Source organism: Notolabrus celidotus, chromosome 6 (assembly GCF_009762535.1).
Source record: "Notolabrus celidotus isolate fNotCel1 chromosome 6, fNotCel1.pri, whole genome shotgun sequence".
Lineage (NCBI taxonomy): Eukaryota > Metazoa > Chordata > Actinopteri > Labriformes > Labridae > Notolabrus > Notolabrus celidotus.
Window position 1 is genome coordinate 15,617,635 of NC_048277.1, and position 26,222 is coordinate 15,643,856.

The following is a 26,222-nucleotide window of genomic DNA, read 5'->3' on the forward strand; positions in this document are numbered from 1 at the left end:
TCAAAGTTGAACCCTTTGTTTTTTATGCAGGAACCTTCTTCATTTGTAGTCCAGCTGTGACAATGGACTGGCATCCTGTAGAGCTTAAAGCACAAGTGAAAAGTTTGTGATGGTACAGAAACAGACAGAAATGAACAATGATGCCTCTTTATGACCAACAAAAGTAAACAAAACATCAACAACCAGGCTGACAATTTGCCTGTAAGCCCCACGAGGGGGTAGGTGTCAGATGAAATGATTTTGCAGCCAGCTGAGGAAGCAGCCTTTTTCTTAGTTTTTCACAAATGAGTGAGTGAAACATTTCAGTTTTAAAAGAGACTATTTTTCTTATATATAGCCAGAAAATACAACTTCACACGCACAGGACAAAAAATTTGATGTAAGAGTCACTGCTTTGTCCACAGGGGACGCCAACATCAACACTGGACCTTGATTGGTTTCATTTTTTGCACCAAACATATGTTATTCATATTAATATGTAGGATTGGGTAATGATTGTTTAATGTTTCTCCTTTTTTAAGTCTTCTTTTTTCCTAGTGATCATAAAGACTTAGAAAGACTAAGAACAGTAACATGTCTTTGGTTAAAGATCTATCAGGCAAATACTGGTTGTGAGTTAATCGGACATATGTACGTTTTCTATAGATTCAAACCCCCACTATCATCCCCCCTTTTTCATCCTTCTAAAGGCCAATGCTTCTAATATCTGGAAATTATCTGGAAACAAAGAAATAGAACTCTGTAGAGAACTCCTTGACTTAGAAACTCATGTTACTTAATTTGTACTTTAGAATCAAGAATTATACCCAAGCTCTTTTTGTAATAGATTTAAACCACCCAGATAATTTCCCTGTGGTCTGACTTTATTGTATTCTTAGTATCTCAACTGGTGTTACAGCTACACCTCTGGTTCCACTCCTAATGCTTCTCTCAGGGATTTATTGGAGCCTAATTAGCCATGTTGATGGATTGTATAGACCGTGTGCTATGCTCCTTATGCGGGGTGGTGGGCTGTGGGCTGCAAGAGTCCCTTGGGTCTATGTTAACGCAGTAGTTCCCTTCTGCAGAGTGCTAGCCATTAGCAGGCCTCTAACCCAGCCAGCACTGGGGATTATGGGAATAAAGGAATGAGACTGAGTGACCTTGGCCTCACACAGCCACTCCGGCATCAGCGCATCACATTTGGGGTTGTGTGTTTTTCTGCGTGTGTGTGGTGTTTTCAAATATATGCTGTCCCCCGAGCTTAAAGGAAAAAAATAAGGAAAGATGGGTTCACACATAAACACTTCCCTCAAGGGCAGCCCTAACAGTGCGGACCACCTATTTTTCTAAGACCTGTGTACTCTTTTTGGCATCCAGTCAAACAGGAGAACAACATAGATCTGAAATGATGCGAGAGCTCACTTTACTGCATGCTGAGATGCTGACACTCTCCCCAGGATGAGCTTAAGTTTCAAGGGAGACAATGGGGAAAGGGGGAATCGCACCTCAGAGAGCTCAGCAGGAAGTCGTATTCTATGTTTTGGTCTGTCTCGATCAACCAATCAATTAACATCAAAACAAGTCCATGGGACTTGACAGCCCTGCAGGTACACCTTCAGAAGCCCCACTCTAGTGTTACCTTGAGAAAACACGTCAAGCTGACAATGTGGTGAATGCTAGAAAACAGCCCAGAAGACTGAAATAAATGCTCTATGATACCTTATTGTTGTATCTTACCTGCTGCTGGATGATTCGACCCAGCAGCAGAGGATTTCTGTCACAATTGATCCGTTGCTCTGAACCCTTATGCTCTTCTTCCAACAACTCTATTTAAGGTGAATGCCATGCATCCATCACTTCCAGAGATGAACTGCTGGTGAGTACAGCATTTACAAACCATTTACTTACTCTCCTTTTGCTGCTGTCTCTGCATTTCCCCTTCCCGTTTCCCTCCACTGCTATTAGATTTCTATCTCCTGTCAGTCTCATTCTGTATCTCCTGCAGCTGTTTCTTTCCCGTTCTGCAACAACAATACACAACCACATGCACACTTCGATTTAGTGTTCATCCAAACATGCACAAAACACAGACGTGCAATTGTAAATAGTCTGGTGCAGATGGTGGTTGCACTGACGGCCAGTAGAGGGAAACAAAGTGCTGTGATTTTCTCAAGTGTAAAGATGCTGTCATGGTGGCCCTCATCTGCTGTTGTCATGCATGCAACAAGCGTACCATTGGAAGTCCCTTATCATCCTCCACCCACAGAAGTATGTTTTGGGAGCTTATTAAAGATTCCAAAACGAGTATAAAGAAAGCAGGGTGCCTTTATGTAACAGTGCTTGAGCGTGTTTGTATTTGCAGAATGTTGATGGTGGTGGAAATCATGCCTGGTATCACTAGAAACAAGTTAAACTGTGCTGAGAGGTAGTATAAAAGGGGTCTAGCAAAATCGTGGTGTATTATCCTTTGAAGCACGAGAGATTATGTAAAGGGAGAAGGATGCACTCCACATCATTCACTCCAGCCCACTAAACAGTGGGTACAGGTGATCTTTCTCCAGAGCAAAAGCTTACTCTGCAATGCATTCTCAATGATTCAGACCAGAGAGAGCAATTCATTATAATTATCGGCTCAATACTAAGAAAACATTCTGCTTCCACCCTTATCATTTCCCTCTGTTATTTCTTTTGTCTTTTGCACCACTGAACACACTTCACGAGTTAACCGAAAGGGAACATTGTGTGGTTGAGTCTTTGAACCTGTGACCGTGCGATCTGGGCAGCAGCAGCAGAGGAAGAAGAAAAAGAAGAAGAAGAAGAAGAAGAAGAAGAAGAAGCACACTAAATTCTTCCCCCTGTCACTGAGTTCATTTAAGTAGTGCACATCATCAGAATACATTATTCATACAATCAACGTGCTAATAATCTTTTCATATCATCCAGGGAACAGCTATTTTTACTTAGCACATTTTGATGCCTTGTTTTCATAGGCTTCCAGCTGAGCAGAGAGTGACGATAATAACAATAAGATACATGCTCTGGAAGTGATAGGTAATGGGAACATCAAGGGAGGAAACAAAATAATAAAACACATTATTATAAAATCTGGGACAGAACCACGACACCTACAGCCTCAAAAACACCATGGACTTGGGGCGGCAGTGGCTCAGTCCATAGGGACTTAGCTTGGGAACCGAAGGGTCGCTGGTTCGAGTCCCAGTATGGACAAAGTTTGGCAAGTGGACTGGTGAATGGAGAGGTGCTGGTTCACCTGCCTGGGCACTGCCGAGGTGCCCTTGAGCAAGGCACCGAACCCCCAACTGCTCGGGGTGCGCTGGTTGACGGCAGCATCCTCACTCTGACATCTCCCCCTAAGCATGTTCACTGCATGTGTGTGCATTTGTATGTATATATAAAAAAAAAAAAACTGTATGTGTAGCATGTCCAAAAATAGCATGAGTGAAAAAATTGAATTTCCCCCCTGGGGATTAATAAAGTACCTTTCAAAGAGCATTAGGGTCACAGGTGTTCGCTTTGTGGTATTAAACTTGTGTATACAGACATCTCTAGCTCAGCTTCACATAACTGGTGTGTCGGCTACACATGTGCTGTTGTGAGGGATGACTCAGCTGCTATCAAGGTCTTCACACCTGGTCTTGGGGTTGTTGTTGTCCTTGTCTTTCTATGGAAGTTTTCTTAAGTTGTGGCTGTAAACTATCTGTCATCAGGTTTTCTTGATGTGAATTAGGTCATACAGATTGTCTCTACACAGGAAAGGCTGACACATTTTTGCTAAACTGTAAATCATTAATAATTAATCATTAATAATAATAATAATTAAAAAACACTTACATTTTGAGCTCCCTTCACTTCATAGGCTGTTTGTGAGGCTATAACAGGTTGGCGCTAGGTTTCCGGGCAAGGCTTTAAAAAAAAAGATCTTACTGGCATTAAAAAGTGGTTTATAATTTACACAGACTATTTTAGTTAGGGTTAGGGCTAAGGTATAAGCAGATGGGGACTCAAAGATGGAGACTGAGAACTAGAGGGAGATTGTACAAGAGGAAACATCACCCATAACCTGATTACTAACATGGTGTACCAACCTAATTTGCCAAAATGATGGATGACTTTTTTCCTGCTTTAAATTAAGTTAAGAAGGGACCCCAAGAACAAGCTTTGTGAGTTATTTAAATATAACTGTCCTGGACAAAAACTCGGGGGAAAGCAGTTTGTTCATCAAGTAGGGCTTCTTCACTGAAAAACTGTTGGGGCTTTTACTTTGAAAAGCATCCTGAAAGCGTTACCAGCATCACTCTGTAAAAACAGGAGAGTCTTCTGATTTCAAGGTTTTTCTGCATATAAGACACCGGCAGTGTGAAGGCTCTAATCTGTTATGCGTTCTGAAATGAAAATGAAAATGAAGCTGTCCCGCTGCTCACACAGCAAGCCTGAAGTTGGGGTTATTCTTTGATGATCATCTGATCTGGCTCAAGAGTAAGGAGTAGTATGTAGAATACCAAAAACATCCCAATTTCAGAGAAAGGTCTTAGCACCTTAAAATCCCAGAAAGAGATGTGAAGACTTCGAGGAGTAGGACTAATATGTCAGGACAGGTGCCAATGTCCATCATATCACAGTGTTGATATGCATGCTGCTGCAGTAAGCCAACACGTCAGGCCCAGGCTTCCTTGCAGGCGCTCCATAGCTGACCAAATCACTCAGCCTTGACAGGTTAGAACAGCATTTTCAGCAGGACAGACACTCTGTCTCGACTACAAAGACACACAGTGGACTGTTCAAACTTGAAACAGTCTCCTGTTAATGGAAACATCAAAGTTGTGTGGGGTGTCATGAGATACAAGACAACTTCACGGTGATCAAGGTGGATCTTGTTGGACTACATTCATAACCAAATCTACACAAATGCTCACATCATATTGTCCTTAGAAGACAGGACATAGCTGAAAGATCCTGATGAAACCTGGGAACAAAAGCAATAAAGTTGCTGGCAAAGTAAGAGAAGTCAGAGAGGCAGCATCACTGACAAACTCTTAGTCATGATTGTCTTTTATCAGTTAGTTCTTCATTCTGTTTGTTTCTTTATTGTTGGTGCAAGAGTGTGGGATACTCATTAAATCTCATTGATGGTTTGAAAATGCAAGGTTCAGGCTATTTTGCATTTCACACTTGTTTGATGTTTTCATTTCTGGCGACTCACTCGTTTTTTTCTTGCTTTCTGATTTCCTTATTCCATATATATTTTTGTCTGCAGGCAAAAAGATTCATATGAAGGCTTAAAACAGGCCCTGCGCGGGACAGATAGCAGAAGGAATTAACAGCCATTTCACGCTAGCACCTCGGTCGCCGAGCAGGGCAGTGGGAGAGGGAAGCAGCTTGGGTGCAGCCGGGGCACTGACGGCCCCCGAGACACTCTGTAATTGTGCTGCTCTGAAGAGCAGGTAGGTGTGCAAATTACCAAATGTGCCGTGTAAGCCCATTTCAGCCAGCTCAATCACTGTCAAGCATTTCGGAGTTTTGAGCAATTTCATTTTTGGTTCATTTCTGTATCTCTCAGTGTCTTGAATAGAGTGGCATCCTTCTGTCTGTTAAGGTTAAAATACTACAGAGATGATATGGAAGATGTGCCCCAAGTCTCTGGAAATGAATTATTCATTTTTTAAATGCCACTTAAATAACTCCATAAATTTCATTCATTATTTCCAGCTTATCAAAGGACACACCTGTGTTTAACAACTGTAGGCTTAGTGTAGGTATTAGGATTGTGATGGTATGTTCTCCAGTTGAAACCAGCTGAAAACACAGAAGATTCTTGGTTAATATTCCTGGATTGCAGAAATTAAACAGGATTATGACCTTAATAGTTTTCTTCAGATTAAGTTGAAACTTTTCCTTACATGTAATTCAGCGTTGTATCTCTCTTAATTTTCTACACAATCTTGTCTTGTACTTTGTGACTCTGTCCAACTTTTTACAGGACAAAAAAAATCCTTCCCCTTGATGTATTGCCTTTATATAACAAAGTGTCAAAGCTGCAGGAATGTGAAGGATTGCAGGGCGACCTGGGAGCGCCTCGGGGTGGGCAAAAATACCAGCTGATGTCACCCGGGCTTCCGCTAACAGAGCTGCAGCCTCTGTGGGCGGCGTGTGGTTGGAGACCGGAGAGGGAACAAAGGAAACACTGACCCCTGTGTGCGTGACAATAAGGTGGCCCTACAAACAGGGAGGACAGTACACAGAGTACGCCTGGCACCATCCGCTGTGATCTCTAGCTGGCCTCTCCAAGTGCTCGCTGTCATCTGCAAGCCACTCAGGGGGGCAGGTGCCAGGACTCCCAGGGCACAGGTCCTGCCAGCTGACAGGTGTGGGGAGTAATGCTGACTGAGCAGGGGTTGGGGTTAGTAGTACACACCACTGACCTGAAACACTGGAACATTACCAATGTCCTTACTCAAGGTAGGCCCATTGAGGAATATCTCCTGTACCGAGCACTTTCTATAAAATAACTTCTAAGTATTTGGAAACCAATGTGGTGCATTTTACTTGTCTGTTTTAGTTGTAAGTCTATTTACTTCTTTGTAGAGCTTAAGATGAAGGGATTAACACTATTTCATGTTTTATGATAAATATGGGAATACAGTCAACAGCTATTTTAATTAGTTTAGCATAAGTCCAGGAAACAGTTTGCAACAGTGCTATCTTTTAACTGATATCTGTATATGAATACCATTTTTTTTAAGTAACAGATAAAATGATTGTATTAGAAGGGCTCTTGCTATAGATATTTGTCTGTTAACAGCCTTTATTACTTGTAAGCTAGACAACATGGATGATCATTTTTAAAGATATTGGAAGTATTGATTTAAAGATGTTTGTAATGATTTAAAAATAATCCCTTATATTCCATAGTTGAAAGTGCTTTCATAGCAACGGTATTCTCATCAGCCTACTTGTGGGTTGAAATAACTTATTATGTACTGTGAGCAGGTGGTTATATGAAATAGAATCCCATCAGAGTAAGCCGAGACCCCTAACGGTGGGGTCTTCTCTCACCCTGTCAGGACTGTATTTGGCATAACCACCAGCTCACTGATACATTATCCTCTATGAGTAGTGTGGACCATTCGCTTATGAGCATGACATGTTTATTTAGAAACCATAACTTGAAATCTCTAAAAACTATACCATGGAATAAAAACATAAACTAAGTTACTCCAAGCACAGACAACTTAGTATGAAATGTTCATCTGGAATGAAACAAATGTTACGTAGCTCAACACGCTTTCTCAGGTTGGACAGTGAATTTTTGTATGTTTGAGCAGAGTGGGAAACAGTGAGAACATTTCAAACAATATGTATCATTCTTCATTTCAAAAACCTCTAACACGGGCTGAAAATATGGCCATGGATGCTCAAGTGGAGAATTATAGCCAACATTACCACCTCTAAATGAACTGCCAGATCTGAGTGAAATTTTCTCTGTGTTTGCTCCATGTTCAACCGTGGAGACGCACGATGTACAGGTACGGCTAAACCACTGAGACAAACAGAACTACACAAACACTGTTTGCTGTCTTAGGGATCAGATTTCAGAAAAGAGAAGGAAATTCATGAACTGACTTCAAAGCAAAAGTGAGTAACTAGAACATTGATAGAAATGTAGTGGAGTAGAAAGTACAATAATTGTCTTCTGAATGTAGTGGAGTAAAAGTAATAAGTTTGCCAAAAAAGCAATACTCAAGTAAAGTACAGATACTCAAAAAATTTACTTAAGTAAATGTACTCTGTTACTGTCCACCACTGCGTATGAGGAGACCTTAGTTGCATGCAGGTATGCAGTCATAGGAGGGGCCAAAGAGCTTTGGTGCTTGTGCAAAAATGTAATATTGGTACACACTGGCTATCAGCAATTGTAAATAAATCAGCATTTGTATGCTTGTACCTGTTCGTAAATGACTGGCAATTACGCAAGATGGATAAGCTGATAATTTAGTGTCTGATTGTGGCAGCTTATTTCAGATTGGTTAAAACAACAGCTAATTGCTGTGATAAAGTGTAATAACGTTATTCTACACACTAGTTATGTTAATCAATAAACAGCTTCATTTAATTATCACAGACAAGATGTATTGGTAAATTTGATTTCATAGAAATTCCCTAAGTGCATATTTCAATTATTTTGCTAAGGCAACTGGTCTGTAATGACACCATACAGCTCATACTTGATAATTTACTAACTGGCTAGTACATTTTTATGATCTTTTTATTAATTGCATGGCGATGATTGATAAAATGCCTTCAACAATACAGAGAGGGTCAAAATTACTTATAAGTTTAATCTATTTGATCCTCTTTTGAAGAATATCTTAGTCCTTTGCACAGTCAGTATATCTATGGGAACTGTTATCATACAGGTGCTTATACAGGATTATAACGTTAAGGCTTGTGTGTTGAGCAAAGTTGACAAAGTTGTCAGGGCAGTTAGAGCATCCAGAAGCTCCACAGGTTCTTCCAAGTGTCATCTTCGGTTTTGTCAAAGGTAAAGTCACACAGAAATAAGACATACTGTAGACATAGAAAATATACGGTTAAAGTAGGAAGTTGTTTTATTTTTCCTCTACCTCTTCAAAAGCACATATGTTGAGGGAACAACCACAGTGGTATTGGTGGCTTTTTATTGATTTGCTGGATTCATCCAAAGTCAGAATAGTTACCACGTATGGAAATCTAAACCCAGATAATACCGAATATGAGTAGGTAAGACAAGAAAGCCCCATAATAGACGACGTCCTTCACCCTCAGAGGCTTAATGCTTGCAAGGTGATAGCATATGGGCTCCAAGATTGGTCTTAAAATGAACAAAGATAATTTACAGCACCTCTAAATTTTATAGATTAACACATTACTTCTTCTTTAGTGAATCCATACAAAACTGAAGTGTTGAAAAAGATACTGTGCACTCTCTCAGCCTGCCCAGGTTACTGCTATCAGTCAGGGTTTAGTATATCACACACATAATCCCAATAAAACAGCAAATAGACATTTTTACGTTTCATTTTTTGCCAGCTTAAGCCTTATAAGAAATAGAGATATATTGATCTTCTCATCTAAGTCTCAGCCAGGAAGAGAATAGTGTACTTCATAAATGATTGATGCCTTTATTGCTGTCTTGTTTTTTGAAAAATGTTGATACAGGTTGAATCTCCCTCAAAATTCAGTGCTTTCATTATTGCTTAAGTTGCATAACAAAGTATAGCATGTTTCCTCCCATAAATAGAGTTGTGTGTTTTCTGCTACTTCTCAAAGTTCAAGTTTATGGCTTATAGAGGATTTAAATATATTCCAAAGCCCTCAGTCTGTATTTGCTTGTGTGCTTTGGCTCAGTGTTGCACAACAGCATGCCGGCTACTTTGATCTGGTATATACATGGAGGAACACACCATGACCTGACATCCACTTAGTATGAGAATCACTGCTGACAGCATGAACTCATGCAGCCATGAAAAGTTAAAGCAGGCAGAGTGACAATGGGCGTGATGGTTTCCACTTTTGTCACCAAAACAATCTTAAGTTATGCTGTCAATCCTTCACAACTGCTTTTGACTACAAAAATGTATAATTCATCATGATCCTTCTTTTTAAATCTTAGTAAAAAACATGTTTTTGATTAGTTTAGACCGAAATTAAATTAAATATGTCGGTTAAAGTGTGCAGGTGTGTGCAAGTGTTAAATAATTTATGCATCTTTTGCAGGCTGGGGCATGAATAACATTTGCAATTCAAAATAATTTCCACTGAATGAAATAGGTATGGTCTGACATTTTAACTGATGTTATTCATTATGCATCAACTAAATTCTATCTAAAATTCATACCCACAACGTGTCTGGGATTATTGGCTATTATGACTTCATTATACCGGTCGGACAGCAGGTTTCCACGATCACAAAAAAAAAAAAAAGGAACTACAGAACCACTTCTGTCAGATCGACATGTCCAGATGCAGGAAATGAGCGCTTTATTAAAAATTGGGCTGATGCCAAAATAGGAAATTTAGTTAAAGTTTTCCAAACTTCTGCTGCTCACTTGATCAGGGTATTCCAGCTGCAGGCTATTGATCATGACCCAATGTGATGAGTTTTCGTTTTTCATGGATATATTATTTATACTGCTTTTTTACCATTTGCCTCTAAATTCACTTCCGATTACAATATTTGGTGGCAAAGTTGAGGATGTTGATCCATTAGACAATATGCAATAAGGACATTTTTCAGTAGATGTTTTGGTTGATAATGTCCCTTTCCCTGTGAGTTTAGCTTTAAAGGGGAATACATTGACAAAGACCACCAGCTGTAAAACAAATTGTATCCATTCGTATAAACTACCATTTGAGCAATGTTCAGTCAGAACTTCTTTCCCTTTATTGAAGGCTGTTTTTTCAATCATCTTTTGTCTCTAAGTTTTTTACTCTTTGGTTCTGGGTATTCCTCATTTTCTTTATCCCATTTCTCATCTATGAACCTGTCACAGTAAGACCTTACAATAGAATTTCTTTGTCAAGTCATGTTGCTGTGATGGTTGAACAAAAGCCTCAGTGATAAAAACAAAGACTCGGGACCAGAACTGGGGAAGAAAAAAGAGAGTCCAGTCACCACATTCTGACACATTCTGTGCCTCCAAATGCCACTCAAATGATGCTGTATTTGGACCACTGCTTTGGCCACCAGCATCTATGAAGACGAGGACACCTCAGTCGTAAAATTGAGGAGGAGGAGGAGGTGGGGGGGAATGTTGACCCATGAGCTTCCGCTTTGGCTGCGACCCCTCAGTATTCAGCCACCCAACCAGATCAGAAGCAACACCGTCTCCTTCGCTCATCTCACAGCAGAGAGCCTCTCTGCCCATTTCACTCAAGTGCTCACGGTCCGCAGCGCACCGATAAGACAACCTGTTGACGTGTGGCACCTAACTCTATGTGTCATGGTCTAGAGTGTTTTTCATTCTGTGGCTGTCACTGTAGTGGGTGGCTGGTTGCCACACTCGATTGGCTCTTTGAGCAGACAGAGATACTTCTGCAGGGCGCGGAGAAGAAAATGTAAAATGTAAGAGAAGTCATTGAAATTCACCAAATGAAATCTATGTAAGGTGGTGACTTCAGCAGATTGGTTGATCTGGTTCTACTTTAACCTCGAATGTAAGACAAAAAGGAGGAATTTTGCCTCATAGGGCACCATACAAGTGACTGATTATTGGCACTGGCACAAACGACGAATAGTCTGGTCTACTTTTAGCAGAGTCACCTGTTAAGTACTCCATATTTTTCTATTTTAGTCCTGTTTCTCTTGAAGAACAATGTTTTTTTCTGTCTGCATTATTGGTTCTGAGAACACACTAAAATGACTAATGATAAAAACACAAACAATGGGGAGCAGGCATTTAAGAATTTGATCCCTCAGCCACCGAGGGAGCCGGCTCAACCTGACTCTTATCTAAATGTTGGCATTTGAACTTGAGAGCAATATCTGGAGGAATTATGGTTTTAAGCCGCCCTTAATAGACGAGCCGATGGATCGAAATCAGCAGTCACGGTGTAGCAGCAGACTCGCTGCCCCTGGAAACACTGAGAAGCAGTAAGAGAGAGAGAGAGAGAGAGAGAGAGAGAGAGAGAGAGAGAGAGAGGCTTGATGAATAATATATCCAAAGGGGAAGGCGATATGACAGCAGGAAATTAAACACACTAATACTGGGAACGGAGGACAGGCCGATCAGGACTTAATTAAAGACTTTGAGGAGTACAGGCCATGATTTAAGGCCAGAGATATACTGCTTTCCTGCTGACATCGACGATGAGCTAAGGATTATCGGGGCACGACAGCTGGGTGTGCTTCAGAGGACCTTGTGGCCCCTCATGACTTGTAATGAGTGACTATTTCTGCTTGCGGATAATTACCAACCTCCACACACTAACATATTGTAAATGTCTGTTGAAAAGTCAGCCTTCTAATAAAGCATGTTTTACTTCACCTCTGGTGGACCTCTGTTGTTTCAAGCACTGGAAAAGCAACTGCAACGGAAATAAACTCAGGGACTTCATAGTGGAGGCTGTCGCTGTTTAATTATGTGTTAGTAAGTACCAGCATCTTTCTTAGTTTGACATCCTCCTTGTTGTACAGTCAGTCTTTAATAGAGATGCACTACACATGACAGATGTTGTTCCAAACTAGACAATTGCTCAGAAAAACCACAGGTACAATCAATTACACAAGAGAAATGAGGAAGAGGAAAATAAAAACTCTCCCACTCTCCCTCAGCTTTTAACAGCTGCATCATATGTCTCTCTTGAGGGAAAAATCTGGCTTCTATTCATCTCTTGTGACATGTTTTTTATTTACACTTCATGTCTAGCTCAGTTTTATTTGCATGTGTCCATATTGCCATGGTGAGTGGAGCTTGTATGATCACCATTTGACCTCTGTTTAATGACACATTTTTGGATGTTTATGAGTTTTTTCAGCTATTTTTTCACATGGCAGCACATGCTGAAGGAAATCATGAAAGCACAGAGATGAATTTCAATGATTTCTATTCTGGATTGGGAAGTGAATTGCTGCCATGTCCACGTATCACATGGTGCTACATAAATAATGAATAAATTGCAGCAGCGGTAGTAGCAGTATGAAAACATGATGGAACGTGTCCGAGGTAGTGGATTTCACCCTGCTGTTGGATCCTGCTGTGATGCTTTCGGGCATACAATTAAAGTATTTTTCCATTTCCCTGATGTTTCAGTTTGTCATCTGCATCTCAGGTTGTACAATTTTAATTTCCTGGAGCTTCAGCCGTGGAGCTCAAGTCTTTGAAATGCTTTCATTAGTCTGAGGAATGAGTTACAGTGAGTCCTGACTCAGATTTTAGGTAAAATTTCAGTCATCCAAAGGTGAAAACTTATTGCTGTGGCACTCAGAATATGTTTTTATCAACATTTGACGGTACTTTAGCAAAAACACAGCTGGATTGAAATCAACTAATGAAATTACAGCTGATAATTATCAATTTCATCCTCCACTCCTTGTGTTTCACAAATCTTCCGCACAAGCAGTCCTCCTCTACTCCCCCGCCTCTCTTTCTTACCTTCACACCTTCCATACATAGTGGATGTAGGGTTGATAAATGGAGCTAATTGTTTTATGGCACGGCTGGCTTGATGCTGGCAGCGCAATCAGGCTGAATGAGGAGGCCTTGGGGAGGCCATTACCCTTCCCATTGTTAGAAAGGACAGGAGGACGAGGCTAGGCCACTGCACTCTGGGGGGACTGGGTCACTGACAGAGACCCTCTAGCACTGTGCACTGTTACAGGCAGTGAAGCACACATACTCATATACACACAGGTATACATCACCTCTAGAATTGAATAAAGATTTGGGCTGTTCCAACAGTCCCTGTGCCACTCCTAAAATTACTTGCACAACCTTTACTTTCACTGATACATTAGCAGCATGAAACATTCATCAACTATTTTGGAATCTGTCCATTGTGCTGTCAATGGACCAAATGTCTACTGTGAAAGGTGTCCAACCAGAGAATTATCCTTTCTCCTTTTTGGTCCTTTTCGCTCCAAAAATAGTTGAACTTGTTATTTTATTTCAACGTTTTTGGTTAGTTTTTGCTCTCATCTATGTAATTACCCAACATAGAAGACAACTGTTCATGCTTATGCTGTGCATAGACTTTAGTTCAGCATTTAACACTGTCATCCACTCTAAATTAATCAACAAACTCACAGATCTGAGCATCAGTTCTTACATCTGCAACTGGTTACTGGACTTTCTGACCAACAGGCCCCAACATGTTCAATTAGACAATCACTGCTCCTCCACCCTCACACTAAACACTGGAGTACCACAAGACTGTGTGATGAGTCCATTCCTCTACTCCCTCTTCACCCATGACTGCAGACACCATTGTTAAGTTTGCAGATGACACCAGGGTGATTGGCCTCATTAAGAACAATGATGAGTTGGCCTATAGGGAGGAGGTGGATCGCCTGGCTGTGTGGTGCGACGACAACAACCTGCTGCTCAACACTAAGAAGACTAAGGAACTCATCTTGGACTTCAGGAAGAATGCAGACGCACACTCATCCCTCCATATCAATGGTGCGGTGGTGGAGCGTGTGACCAGCTTCAAATTCCTGGAGATCCACAGCTCACAGGACCTCACCTGGATGACCAACTGCTCAAATCTGCTCAAGAAGGCTCACCAGCGTCTCTCTTTCCTGAGGACTCTGAGGAAAAACCACCTCTCTCCAAAGATCCTGGTGAACATCTACGGCTGCACCATTGAGAGCATCCTAACCAACTGCATTACAGTTTGGTACGGGAACTGCTCTGTCTCGGACCGGAAGGCGTTGTAGAAGGTGGTGAAAACCGCCCAACGCATCACTGGAGCCTCACTTTCTGCCATTGGGGACACCCACAGGAAGCGCTGTCTTAGGAGAGCTGGGAACATCACCAAAGACTCCTGTCACCCATGGTCTGTTTAACCTTCTGTCCCCTGGGAGGCGCTACAGGAGCCTAAGGACCAAAACCACCAGGTTCAGAAACAGCTTCTTCCCCGCGTCTGTCTCTCTGTTGAACTCTGTCCCACGACGCCCAACCCCCCTTCACTCACATACACACAAACACACTCACCAACCAACTCAGGACTGAACCACCACTGCACCATTAACTGCACTTTCCATCCTGTACATTCATTCATTCATTTATACCGCACACACTGTGAAATGTACATACTGTAAAAATAATGTAAAAAAAACAATGTAAATCTTCTATAATCACTTCGCGCTACTGTATTGTCTAATGTATACCATAACCATAGTCATAGCCTATTCATCATTCATAACTCTGTATATTCTGTATTATTTAACTAATTTACTGCTAAAGCACTTCTGGTAAGATGCAATCTATATTTCATTGCTTGTACCTGTGACATGCCAAATGACAATGAATTGAATCTAATCTTATCTTATCTAAACTGTTACAGCAACACAACAAGCTAAGCATCTATTTCCCATTTTGTTAGCATGTCCCCTAATAGATGATTTAAACAAAATTCCAGCTCCTGAGAAAAGAAACAGCTAATCATAGTTCAGGATTTTGGGATGGCACCTGGGGTGGCCAATCAGGTTTAAAGGGGGGCCAGTGCCACCCTTGGCTACCCCTGTGGACACGACCATGGTCACCGCTAATTGTAAGCTATTGCTAGTTTAAGTAGTAATGGTGAGCAGACAGGCTAAGCTGTTTATGCCACAGCTAACAACAAGCCATTGCAGTTAATGCACTTTAATTGTCATACATTTGTTTTGTTGTTTGTATATTTCTTAACTTTACATCAAATATTTCAGTGTCATTGGAGGTATATACAGTATCTTGCTGCTGTTGCTCTGGGCACTCTTCAGTTAATATATTTCCCTATAGAGTCCAAGCAACAAAGACTTGCCGACAATACTTAACTCCCCTTCATCATAGTATTTGTCTTTACTTTGTTTACTTGCCTCTCCTGATTGACAATTAGTTTATGGGGTTATGAAGGTAAACTTTGTCATGTCTAGGTTAAAATGTATGGTCATTAATTTAAGTGGAATCATCACTTACTGTCGAATATGTGAAATCAATTCACTGATAACAAACAGAATGACTTTTATCTGTTTAAGTATTTTTATTTGGTAAAATGTGGATGACTTATTTTTCAACGTTGAAGGTTCATATCTGTATTCATCCAGAGGGGCCTATACTTGTAAAGATAACATCTGGATAGATAAAGTACAACTTCTCAAGAATTAGCCTTGTCACACTAAGGGCAATCAAAATGACTGCTTTTTTAATAATGACAGCAAGTGCAAAGGCCACAGCAATTGCCGCCATTATGTCTGTGATGTGTGAGAGGCTCTTCAGAATTACTCTTTTTTAACACATTTCTATCGAGGGTAAAGTCAGTAGAGCAAAGGTTGTTACACACTGCAGGCATCTGTCGTGGCAGGAGGTGCATTACAATCAGAGCTGCCTGTGTTCCCATCCACTATTTTTATGTGCGACTTGAATTTGTGCCAAAGAAAATCTAAAGGTAAACATCAGGTTCATAAAAAGTTCACACACTTTACTAAGAAAGAAAACTTGGCATGGTGTTAAAGTGAGGATGTGCTAAACTGAGAGTAAAATGTATTTTTTCTTTCATTCTTTTTTTTTAATAAATGAGGCCATGTTGGGATTGTTGGCAGGGTAGACAGAGCATGCACACAGTAATAATTCCCACTGATGCTGCTTCCTTACTGATTGCTATATCACATATTTTAATTTGGGTGTATTGTATGTGTGAAGGGATCATGTTGAAAACAAATACTTCGTATTGATGCAGTCTACGAAAGGTTTTGCCCCATGTATTGTACCATGTTTCCATGTCTAGAGATCATATACAGTTTGTGCTAACAGGAGTTAGCACCACCAGAAAAATGCAAAGTTGCAATTCAGCTGATTCACACAAATTCAACCTTGACATTTTGGCCAATTTCTGCAACTTTTCAGCATATTTGACCAGTCACACTATTCATTCGTTGAACACCACTGTCAAAATGTAATTATCTGGTATTCATATCATTCTATCCAATTTCAGAAAGCATTGAAATGGGCATACACGGCACAAAAGAAGTATTTCACTGCAACTTGCATGAGTTTTATTCGAGTGGTTTACATTTTATTGGGCATTTAACATGGAAATTTACTAAAAGTCATGTTTGAAGATTAAAAGCTAATAAATACCTTCATTTGAGCATTTCTTTGAGTTGCTTATAGCTTTTGTGAAATGTGTTACAAAAGCCAAACACACAGCTTGAAAGGTTTCCAATGAGCTGCAGCACAATCAGACATTTACGGTTGCAGCAATCTCAGAAAATACCCATGAAATCCTGAAGGAACTGAAAATAACACTGCTTTGTCTTGTTATACAGTCAACAAAAACTGCAAATCTGCCAACTGTTTAGGCTCCAACAGACAAAGTCCAGCTTCACAGCCAAAATACGTCATCATTTTGCTGTAGAGACAGTCAACTCTTGTTCGTGTTATCGCAAAATGATTATTTATAACAAAAAACTCAGGCCAGATGTTCAGTCAGTACCATAGAAAACATGGCCCTGGCTGTGAAGTAAGCCAGGACAACAACTGTGATAAACAGTTGTATTCCCTACAGAGATTGACTCTGCAGTGGATTGGAGGTTTGAGGTCTCAGGGAGAAAATTGGGTGGCCCTGGAGTGACAATGAACCATCTTTTTCACCCTATCCCTGCTTAGGTTGTAGCATTGGTCATTTGATAGAGTGACACCATGGACATTGTCAGGACAGTGACCAACTCCGGACTGTCTCCTCAATAGTTCAACGAAAGCCGGGGTGACATTATTGGGGACAGCAGTCTCCACACTCTTGATTTTGGAGTCCATGAAGGGTGTTAACTTGTCTTTGAGTGCATTGACAGGAAGGTGACCCAATCAGACACAACCACAACCACCACCAATTTTCTGTGTCAAAAATTATGATTTATGGTTACAATTATGAGCCTTTTTTTCTAGTAAACAAACAACCAAAAAAGGAGTGTGTATTGTTCCAAAATGTCTTCTGCTGTCCCATTTTGGCAAGATGATATTACATTTTGAATGTTCTATGTTCTATTAACTGGTTCCTGATTTTCAAATTCTGTTCCCATTCCTTGTGAGAAAAACTAATCTTCTCCTCCCCCAGCTGTCTTCATGTCCTCATGTATTTACACTTGCTACAAGAACAATGATTTTGGATTTAACAATGGTAATCTCTCCCCTCAGAGACATCTGAACAAGAACATTTTAGTCCCATTCTGGCATTGTCTTTCAGCTTTCGGTTCCAGCAGACATGTGTTTCAGTGTCCTTCCAGCTTGATCATTACTGTTTGTGTAAGGCTCAGTTGCACCCCTGTAAACCTAACACACATTGTGCTAATGCTGCTGCCAAGAGAAACACAAGTAGACCACCTTGCCTCGTACTGTAACAGTGGAAAGAATGAGTTCCTTCCAGCTGTCGCTGCCAATCCAAATCAAGGCCACGTTTTTCCCTCTACACAGTTTTTCTCCAATCACTGGAGCCGATTACAGACATAGCTCATCAGTTTCACAATGGCAATGGATATGAAGGGAGTTAGTTTGTCAGGGGGCAATCAGTGCCAAATGGAGCCTCTTCACGCTTTGGTTCACCCTTTCCTATTAGTTAACCATCATTGTCTCCTTCCTTCCTCTAACAAGTCCCCAGAACCCTTTGACTCAGAAAAATCCACTTTTCAATAAGGAAACTAATGATGGCTGATACACATGACAATTTTACATGCCTTAATATTAAAATGTGATTTATTTTTAGAATGTTAATCTTAAAAACTGATCAGCAAAACCAAACACTACCAGATGGTGGGCATAGATGTCACAGATAAACGTAATGGCTTCTATACAATGAGTGGGAAGCATACTGTAATGTTCATAACAATGTTCCTGGTTTTAGTTGAGTTGAAAGATAAAGAATTTCATGACAACAGCTTTTTCTTTGTCAGACAAGTTACTTACAACTGTCAAATAGGTACAAGCCAGTGTGAAATTCTCCCTGAAAATGTCTGTATTCTGTTAGTGGGGAGAGGTAATTATCGATGGGGGCTCTCCCTGTAGACTGATAAGGTGGCCGGGCTGACAGATGGATTGCTGTGCTCTGCATATCTCGGGTTGAAAACATTGATCCCTGGGATTAATGCTGGACCCACAGGAGTTGATGGCAGTCAAATAGTGTTTCTGTAATTATACATTTAAACAGGGCTACTATCTTGAAAGGTGCTGACAAGCACACTTTAATGTTGCACAGCTACCCAGGAATGAAAAGATTATATTTTTCCAGCCCTTACTCATTGTAATATTACTTCTCCAGGTAGAATGACTAATTCAGTCTTTATAGTTGTGATGATTTAATATCTTTTTAAAGATATACAGGCTCTCTTTGTATGCAAGCACATCAAATTTATGATCCCAGGTGTAAACTCAGCACTACACTGGCAGCAAAGAGGCATCGGCCAATCGCTATTTCATAGTTGAAACAGTTGCTGATAAATTGATAACCTCACTTGACTGTTAGTTAGGCTGACCTCCCTTAATCACAACATAAATTTGTCACACTCACTTCTGTTTTCCAACTACAGCTCAAATGATTTATAGCGCACAACTCTTTTGTGCCATTGCAAAAGCAAGCAACAAGATCAGGGAGATGGTACTCATAAGCTAAATATTACAACAACTTTGTTTGTATCAAACTAATTCAGAGAGCAGCACAGGATAGTTTGCAATCAGTGATGAGCAGGAGCCCATGTACTGGATGAGGAGAGGATTAAACTGTGGGTACTCCTTAAATTTGCAATCACAACAATTGACTGACATGCCTCACAAGAGCACAAAAATACACTTTTGTGCACCAGTTAACAAATAATCTTACAATATATTCACCTCTGGGATATTCACATTTGTATTCATGAATTAATACAAATCATAAACACACAGCAGAAGTTATTTCTTGTGTGATCAAAAATGTATGTATGTTGATTCACTCTGTGTGAATGCACCACAATTTCTCAGTTCAATTAAATCGAGGATAACTTGGTGCAGGCGGACTGTTGCTCCTGATGTACCATTTGAATAATTGATGTTGGTGTTTGCCTCTATTAATTGGCAGCGAAGCAGCTAACACTGATCCCTCTGAAGGACAATGATGCAGTGGCTAAAGATAAGCCCTCTCAGTAATTACTATTGACATTGCTCTAAAGGTGATCCATGAAATAGTTCCTGTGGGGTAGTTTTCTTCTTCTTTTTCAGAAAATACAATACAAGAACAAAATAAATTATTTTGGATGAACAACAAAGGAAGTGCGGGATATAAATAGAGATTTACAGAAAATATATTGTTACACTTTGGGTATCAGTACAAACTTCTTGTGTGATTGTCACATGCATTTATTGAAAAATGCACACGAAACACACAGTTCACAGGAGAATAATGTCAAAAGTGTCTAGATTTTAGGTGATCCTTTATCAGCTATTTTGCTTTGACAGGGAAACAGACTGTTACACTCATCAAGCTGGTGTGGGTCAGATGTGGCTGAGAAGCCAAAGCAGGTCACTCACTTATTAAAAGATCAGCAGCCAATTCTTCCACTCATCCAGTCATTGCAGTTTCATAACAATTCTTTAAATACTTGTAGTTATTTCAGCGTATACCAAATGTTGGGCTGCCAGACTTTCAAAAAAGCTTTGCCCTCACAACAATAAGGTTTTTTGGTAGGAGCTCAGAATTTCTAATGCAAAAGAAAAAAATACAGAAATTAGCTAAAACAGCCACAGATAAATCAGCTATGAGACTAAAAAACACACAATTCATCCTGTAAGGAAAAGGGCAAACAATAGATCCAATACTGATATACATTATGTGAAGTCAAATAAATTATAGGCCAAAGAAGACCAATGAAATAAGCCTATCTTCATGTTTAGCATCTGGTCTGACCATTGTTTAGTCTGAGAGCCAGTAAGTAAGTAAAAATCAGTTAATTCTATACACTATATTACAGGTGAACAATAATTTATTTTACAATGTTTAGAAAATAATGTGTGAGTAAATTACATCCCGACATTCTTATATTTTCAATGGGGGGATGAGGCTGATCGCAGCTACACTGTTGGTGGTAGTGGTGGTGGGGAAGGAAGGATGCTAGGCCTGATGAAGGGTAGACATCTGAAGAACTAAACACGGGTAGTGATAAGGCGTGGAGGCGGCGTGCATTGTTCCACGCTTAAACAGATGGAGAACAGGAGAACAGATTTAAATTTTGGTTGCAGCAGGATGATTGGCTGACAGAAGCTGATTAAAACTTCTAATCAGGAGAGAACTCAAGTTACCTAGTGTTGCAGGTGTGTAAACTACAAGCTTATGCCCAGGAATCAAGAAAAGTACTTACTGTCATGAGTGGAACTTGGGAACAGTACTCTGGGAATCAGAATATAGGCTACTTGTGGTTCACATAGCTGCAGTCTGCATCACTCACCAACCATGGTTCCCCACTGTACTGAACACCACTGTTTCTTACCTACTTTTGTTAATATTCAGCACTTAGATAAAAAAACAAAACAGAAAAGCCGAATGGAAGTGCGTCCTCAAAGTAAGTATTTGGCTATCATTGCTTTTTATTACATTTTAGCCCAGAGGAAAATTTTAATTAATATTTGTTCTATTAAAAATGTAATAAATAAATACATTGAGTTTAAAGCTAGGGTTGGTAGTCTCAGAAAAATAGCATGATACCGCTAGTTGATCCTGCTATGTGCTTGTTGATCCAAACAGCTGATCGGCGTGTATCTGTGCTCGTGCAGCGGAGGAACACTGGTCTGCGAGCTGCGTCTAAAAAAAGTCCCAAGAGAAAGGGGGTTTCTGACGGCAAACTGAATAGCTCCAATTTTTTCTAATGGTGCTTTCATTGCACCGTGATGAGTGCCTGGAACATATTTTCTCAACTTTAGCAAAATTACGCGAAATAGGAGGCCCCGTCAGCAAAGAAAATAGCCTAGCTTGCCTGCCAGTCCTCTGGGAATTTTCTCATTAAAGGGAAAGAGCTAACCGGCACGCATTGCGGCTAGCAGGAGCAATAATGTACTGCAAGTCATACGACCCCACTTCAAAAAAACTGAAATATCCCTTTAACGTCTCTAAATTGAAATTTGGCTTCATATTTAATGACTTTTCCTAATTTAACGGGGACAACTGGGAAAATGTAAAATTAAAATGTTAATATGTTCCAATTTTCTATAAAAAAAACTATAACCAAGGACACTTCCACATGTGACTGCAGGAGCTGGGATTGAACTGCCAACCTTTAGATGAGATATAACATTTCCAGCCACCATGTTTCTAAAGACATTCAATGATGTGTCCTGTGTATACATACTCGTAGCAGTGTGATGTTCTGTTTTACAAATAAAGTCCTTCTAAATGCTTTAAATTGTGATAATGCTTGAAATATATTTTAATTAAAGGGCTATTTAGATAGTCAACAAAGAAACAAAGTACCTGACGCATAAACCTGGGTTAAAATCAGTTTCTGGAGGTTTAAAATTGCTGGGGTCAAATTGACCCCAAGGATAAAAGATGTTAGTAAATTTGAGGGTAATGGGAGGGTTAAATTTTAAATTCATGTAAGTTCTAAGAATGTTTGAGAATGCATTCATGTATTTTATTTTATTATTTTGTTTTTTAAACTGTTAAAATCCCCTATCTAGCTGGAGAGTTTCACCAGACCTGGTCACACGTTGCTTAATCAGTTAATTGGCTCACTTGATGTGCACCTGGAGAGACGCATGCCCAAGAGAGAGAGAGGGGGGAAAAAGAAAGTTAACCAGGCACGCAGAAGTTCTGTCAGAGTGGGGTTTCTGGTCTCCTGCACGGAGTTTCGTGTATACATTTTTGTCTTTTGATTGTTTGTAAAGCAATCTGTCAGAGGACGTATTTGTGAGTAGCCTAACAAAACTGTGAGAAGACGTTTTGGACATTTAAATGGCTGATCCTTAAACCAGCAAAGTGAGTAAGAAACATTAACTTACTGCAGCTGCTGCTAGCTAACCCAGCTGGATCCAGTAACTTCTTGTGGACTGTTTTGGACCTGGAAACAAGACTAGAACCATATAGCGCTCTGAGCTACCCAGGAATCTGCCACTGTTGGATAATCACAGGACCTGACAACTCCATGCTGCCCTAAGGAACCCTACTGAGGCCACACATCTCTAAAATGGTTATGTCCTGATCTATTATTTTATTTTGCTGATTGAAGCAACCACTATGTTTTTGGTCTCAAGGCACACAAGCAGTAATTACAGGCCTGCAACTGAGTTTTTATTCTAAAATATGTTATTTTGCTGGCTTAGTGTAGAGATATTACAGGTCTTCATAAGTGTGTATTTTTTGGCCATTCTGTAACTTAAAAGAAAATATAAGATAGTAGCCTTACTTATTTTGTTTTAAGATTGAATACTGGAAAATAGATCTTTTTGAGTTGAAGGTGTCACATTGTGATATAAGTGAAACATTTGTTGACAAATCAAATTGAAAAAAAAAACCTAAAAGTTAAAGATCATTTGAAAATGTTGATTTTGCCTAAAAAATTAGATTTAGAAATTCATATATTTTGTGATCATTCTGCTTTCTGTAAGTCTGATCAGCTGATCAAGAATAGTTCAGTAATAGGATTTCTGCCACCAAGGTAAAGAAAAAAAAAACTATGGCTCCTTCTTGGTGTTAAGTATGCCATCACAGTTGCATTATCACCTTCATTTTTGGTCAGTATAACACTGAAATAAGAATGTTGAAATACAGAAAACAATCCATTTATATTTGAATGCCTTTTCTAAAGCACACCTGCTTCTACACGTCTATATTTATCCTAAGCAAGTACACAGATGTGGATGCTTTGAGTTACACAAAGTTGATTATTTCCCTGTGCTGCATTCAGAAGTGTGTCACCTACTTTCCTCAACATGGCACTGATGTGAGCTAAAGTAGCACTGTGTCTCGAGCGTCACTGTTATGCACAGTGAGGCAGGCTGCAAGATGAAGCCGTCTTATTTAATTCCTGCTTCAGATCTGTCTCTCAGTGTCATGGCTGCCTGGTTTGATGAGTCTCTTGCTGTAAAGCCCACTTGAGGACACAGGTGCTGTCATATAGTTGGTGATACACACTAATTAGCATGGCCTCGTATCAAATTAATACGCATGTTGTTAGATGCACAATATACTTTGGTTTTAAAAATCAGCTCTGCTGCTCTGATAAATGAAAGTCAACATTTATTTGCATGCCTCTGTGTGTTGCACAGCATCCATCTGGAGAGTTTGGTCATTATGTTGTTAAATTTCTGCTTGGATGAGCATGCGTCCTCACAGCTGGGCTTTAGGAAGGCTACAGCCCACCGAATGATAGGAAGTGGGAGGCAGTGAAGTGAAGTGTGTCACGTCACGTTCACCTGAAGGACCCTTCCCTGTCAAGCTTGACTTGCCTTCATTTGTCATAGTGTTGAGATAGGTGATGCCACCCACTCTACCAAACATGTATCAAACCATGTGACAGGAAATAGTAATCAAGGCTTATTGTGAGACAAGACAACAGCATGTGCCTGGCCTAAAGTGTTTCTCTTTGATGCAGCATGACTTGAATAAAACAGCTGGTCGGCCATTTTAGGCTGATGTTGACAACTGAGTGAGATTAACTAAATTGATATTGTCCCAACATTTTTCTTGATTGTGTTTTGTTTATGTTTGCCTTTGGACCTGCACCATTAACTCATTGTCCCCGTTATTATGGTGCAATACCACTGCCGTGTGCGAGGCATATGCTTCCATCAAACTCTCATTAACCTTGTGTCTGATTATGTCCTGCATGGCCAGATTACTCTCCGAGATTCTGCTCACACAACAGAGCAGCCATTTGCAGCTCAATGATGATTAACAGTCCAAACAAACAGTTGCCCTCCGGGTGTCGCACAAACAACTGTGACTGCAATGTTGTCTTCAGGTGCTGGAGAAGTCAAAGGGTCTGGGCATTAATTTACGATTTTATGTTCTCAAAAGTCTTAAAGATGAAAACAATATTAAATTCCCCAGACCGATCCTTGAGTTGGAAAAACAAAGTTTGAAAGTTCTGGATCAGGGTCAGGGTTGTGGAGGGCCAGACTTTTGAAGCCAGGTTGGATGAGGTTTGTATGAAATGTGAATGTAATGCAAACGGTAGATTGTGGTGAGCACAGAGCGCTGCTTGGTGAAGATGGTCAGAGCACGAACATGAAAGCTAAGCTTTTGGTACATGTACACAGTTTATTCCTGTTTACTGTCAAAGCACTGGAGTTCATGACAAATAGGTTATCTTACCGCACAGTAGTGGTGCAACGGATCATCGTTGATCCGTGATCCGTACGTATGCCTCTCCACGGTTTGGCACGGACGCAGTCTGCGGATTGGTTGATGAAAAAAAAAAAGTTGCGCATGTTCACGTGATGACCGCATGTTCAATCCACACTCAGTCCACTGCTGTGAGTGCAATTTTTAACTTTCACTTTCGTTTTTGGAGCAGTTCGCATATTGGCACTTTGCCAAGTTTGCAGCTCAAAGAAAAGTGGACGGTGAAAATCAGCGAATGAAAGAAGAATGGAGTGAAACTTTTGAAGTTCCTCTGCTCCTTCACTTGCCATGCCATGAAATGCAGTGAATGAGGCAGGACTGGGCTCACAGATAGGGTGCTTTGCACATGCAGTAAATTTTGAGTTGAATGTTGTTTTTATTTAATGGGCAAAAGTTTACAAGTGTTTTACAAAATAAATGGAGGACAAAGTTATATTTGTCTTGTCTTCTTTCTTTTTTTTTTTTGCTGATCAGAAAAATGATCCGATCTGTGACTCAAAACTGTGATACGATCCGAACCGTGAGTTTTTTGATCCGTTGCACCCCTACTGCACAGTATCATATTGCACCCCTACTGCACAGTATCATATTGTATCAGGGATGGGTATTTCAAGCCAAAATACTGTTTGATAGTCATTGGCATCTATTCAGCGATTATTCGAATAATCCTGTCCCGTTAACGGCCTGTTTCTGTGGCAGTCCTGTTAACCAAGATGCTGCTAGTAGCAAGCACTGGCAGCATCTGTCTCAACCTTTATGTCAGTGTTGCTATGATGCGGCGTGGCTTGTGTTTACATTTTACAGCCATGCTCAGTCTACGTGGGTAGTAGTGTGAGATTCAGAAACGGAGAAAATTGCGACTGTTGCTAATGTTTTCTTCTTCTTTTGCTATTTAATGCAGTTAGCATTCTTCTTCTCCTGTTACTTAATGTGGTTAGCAACAGCTTTAAAACGCTCTGTAGCCACCGTCTGGCAGGAATACTGTATTACAACCAGATACCATTAAAAACGATTAAAAATTTTGCTTTCAAAATGAGAAAAATTTTGCAGTAACTCTTAGTTTTTTAAAAAGTGAACAAGTATTCGAAAATCATGTCCCATCCCTAATATTTTACCATCTTGTATTATTTTATTTCATTGTACCATCTCTTATTATATTGTACACTGGTGACACCTAATGGCAG

At 40.1% G+C, this 26,222-nt stretch overlaps 1 protein-coding gene across 1 annotated transcript in view; it reads right to left on the minus strand.

Moving 5' to 3' along the window:
- Positions 1 to 25,125, minus strand: part of ehf (ets homologous factor) — a 71,287-nt gene extending 46,162 nt beyond the window's left edge. The window contains exon 1 of the mRNA XM_034685844.1: positions 25,009 to 25,125. The gene's annotated coding sequence lies outside the window, so the exon portion shown is untranslated. The remainder of the gene's footprint in view (positions 1 to 25,008) is intronic.
- Between the last annotated feature and the right edge of the window lie 1,097 nt (positions 25,126 to 26,222).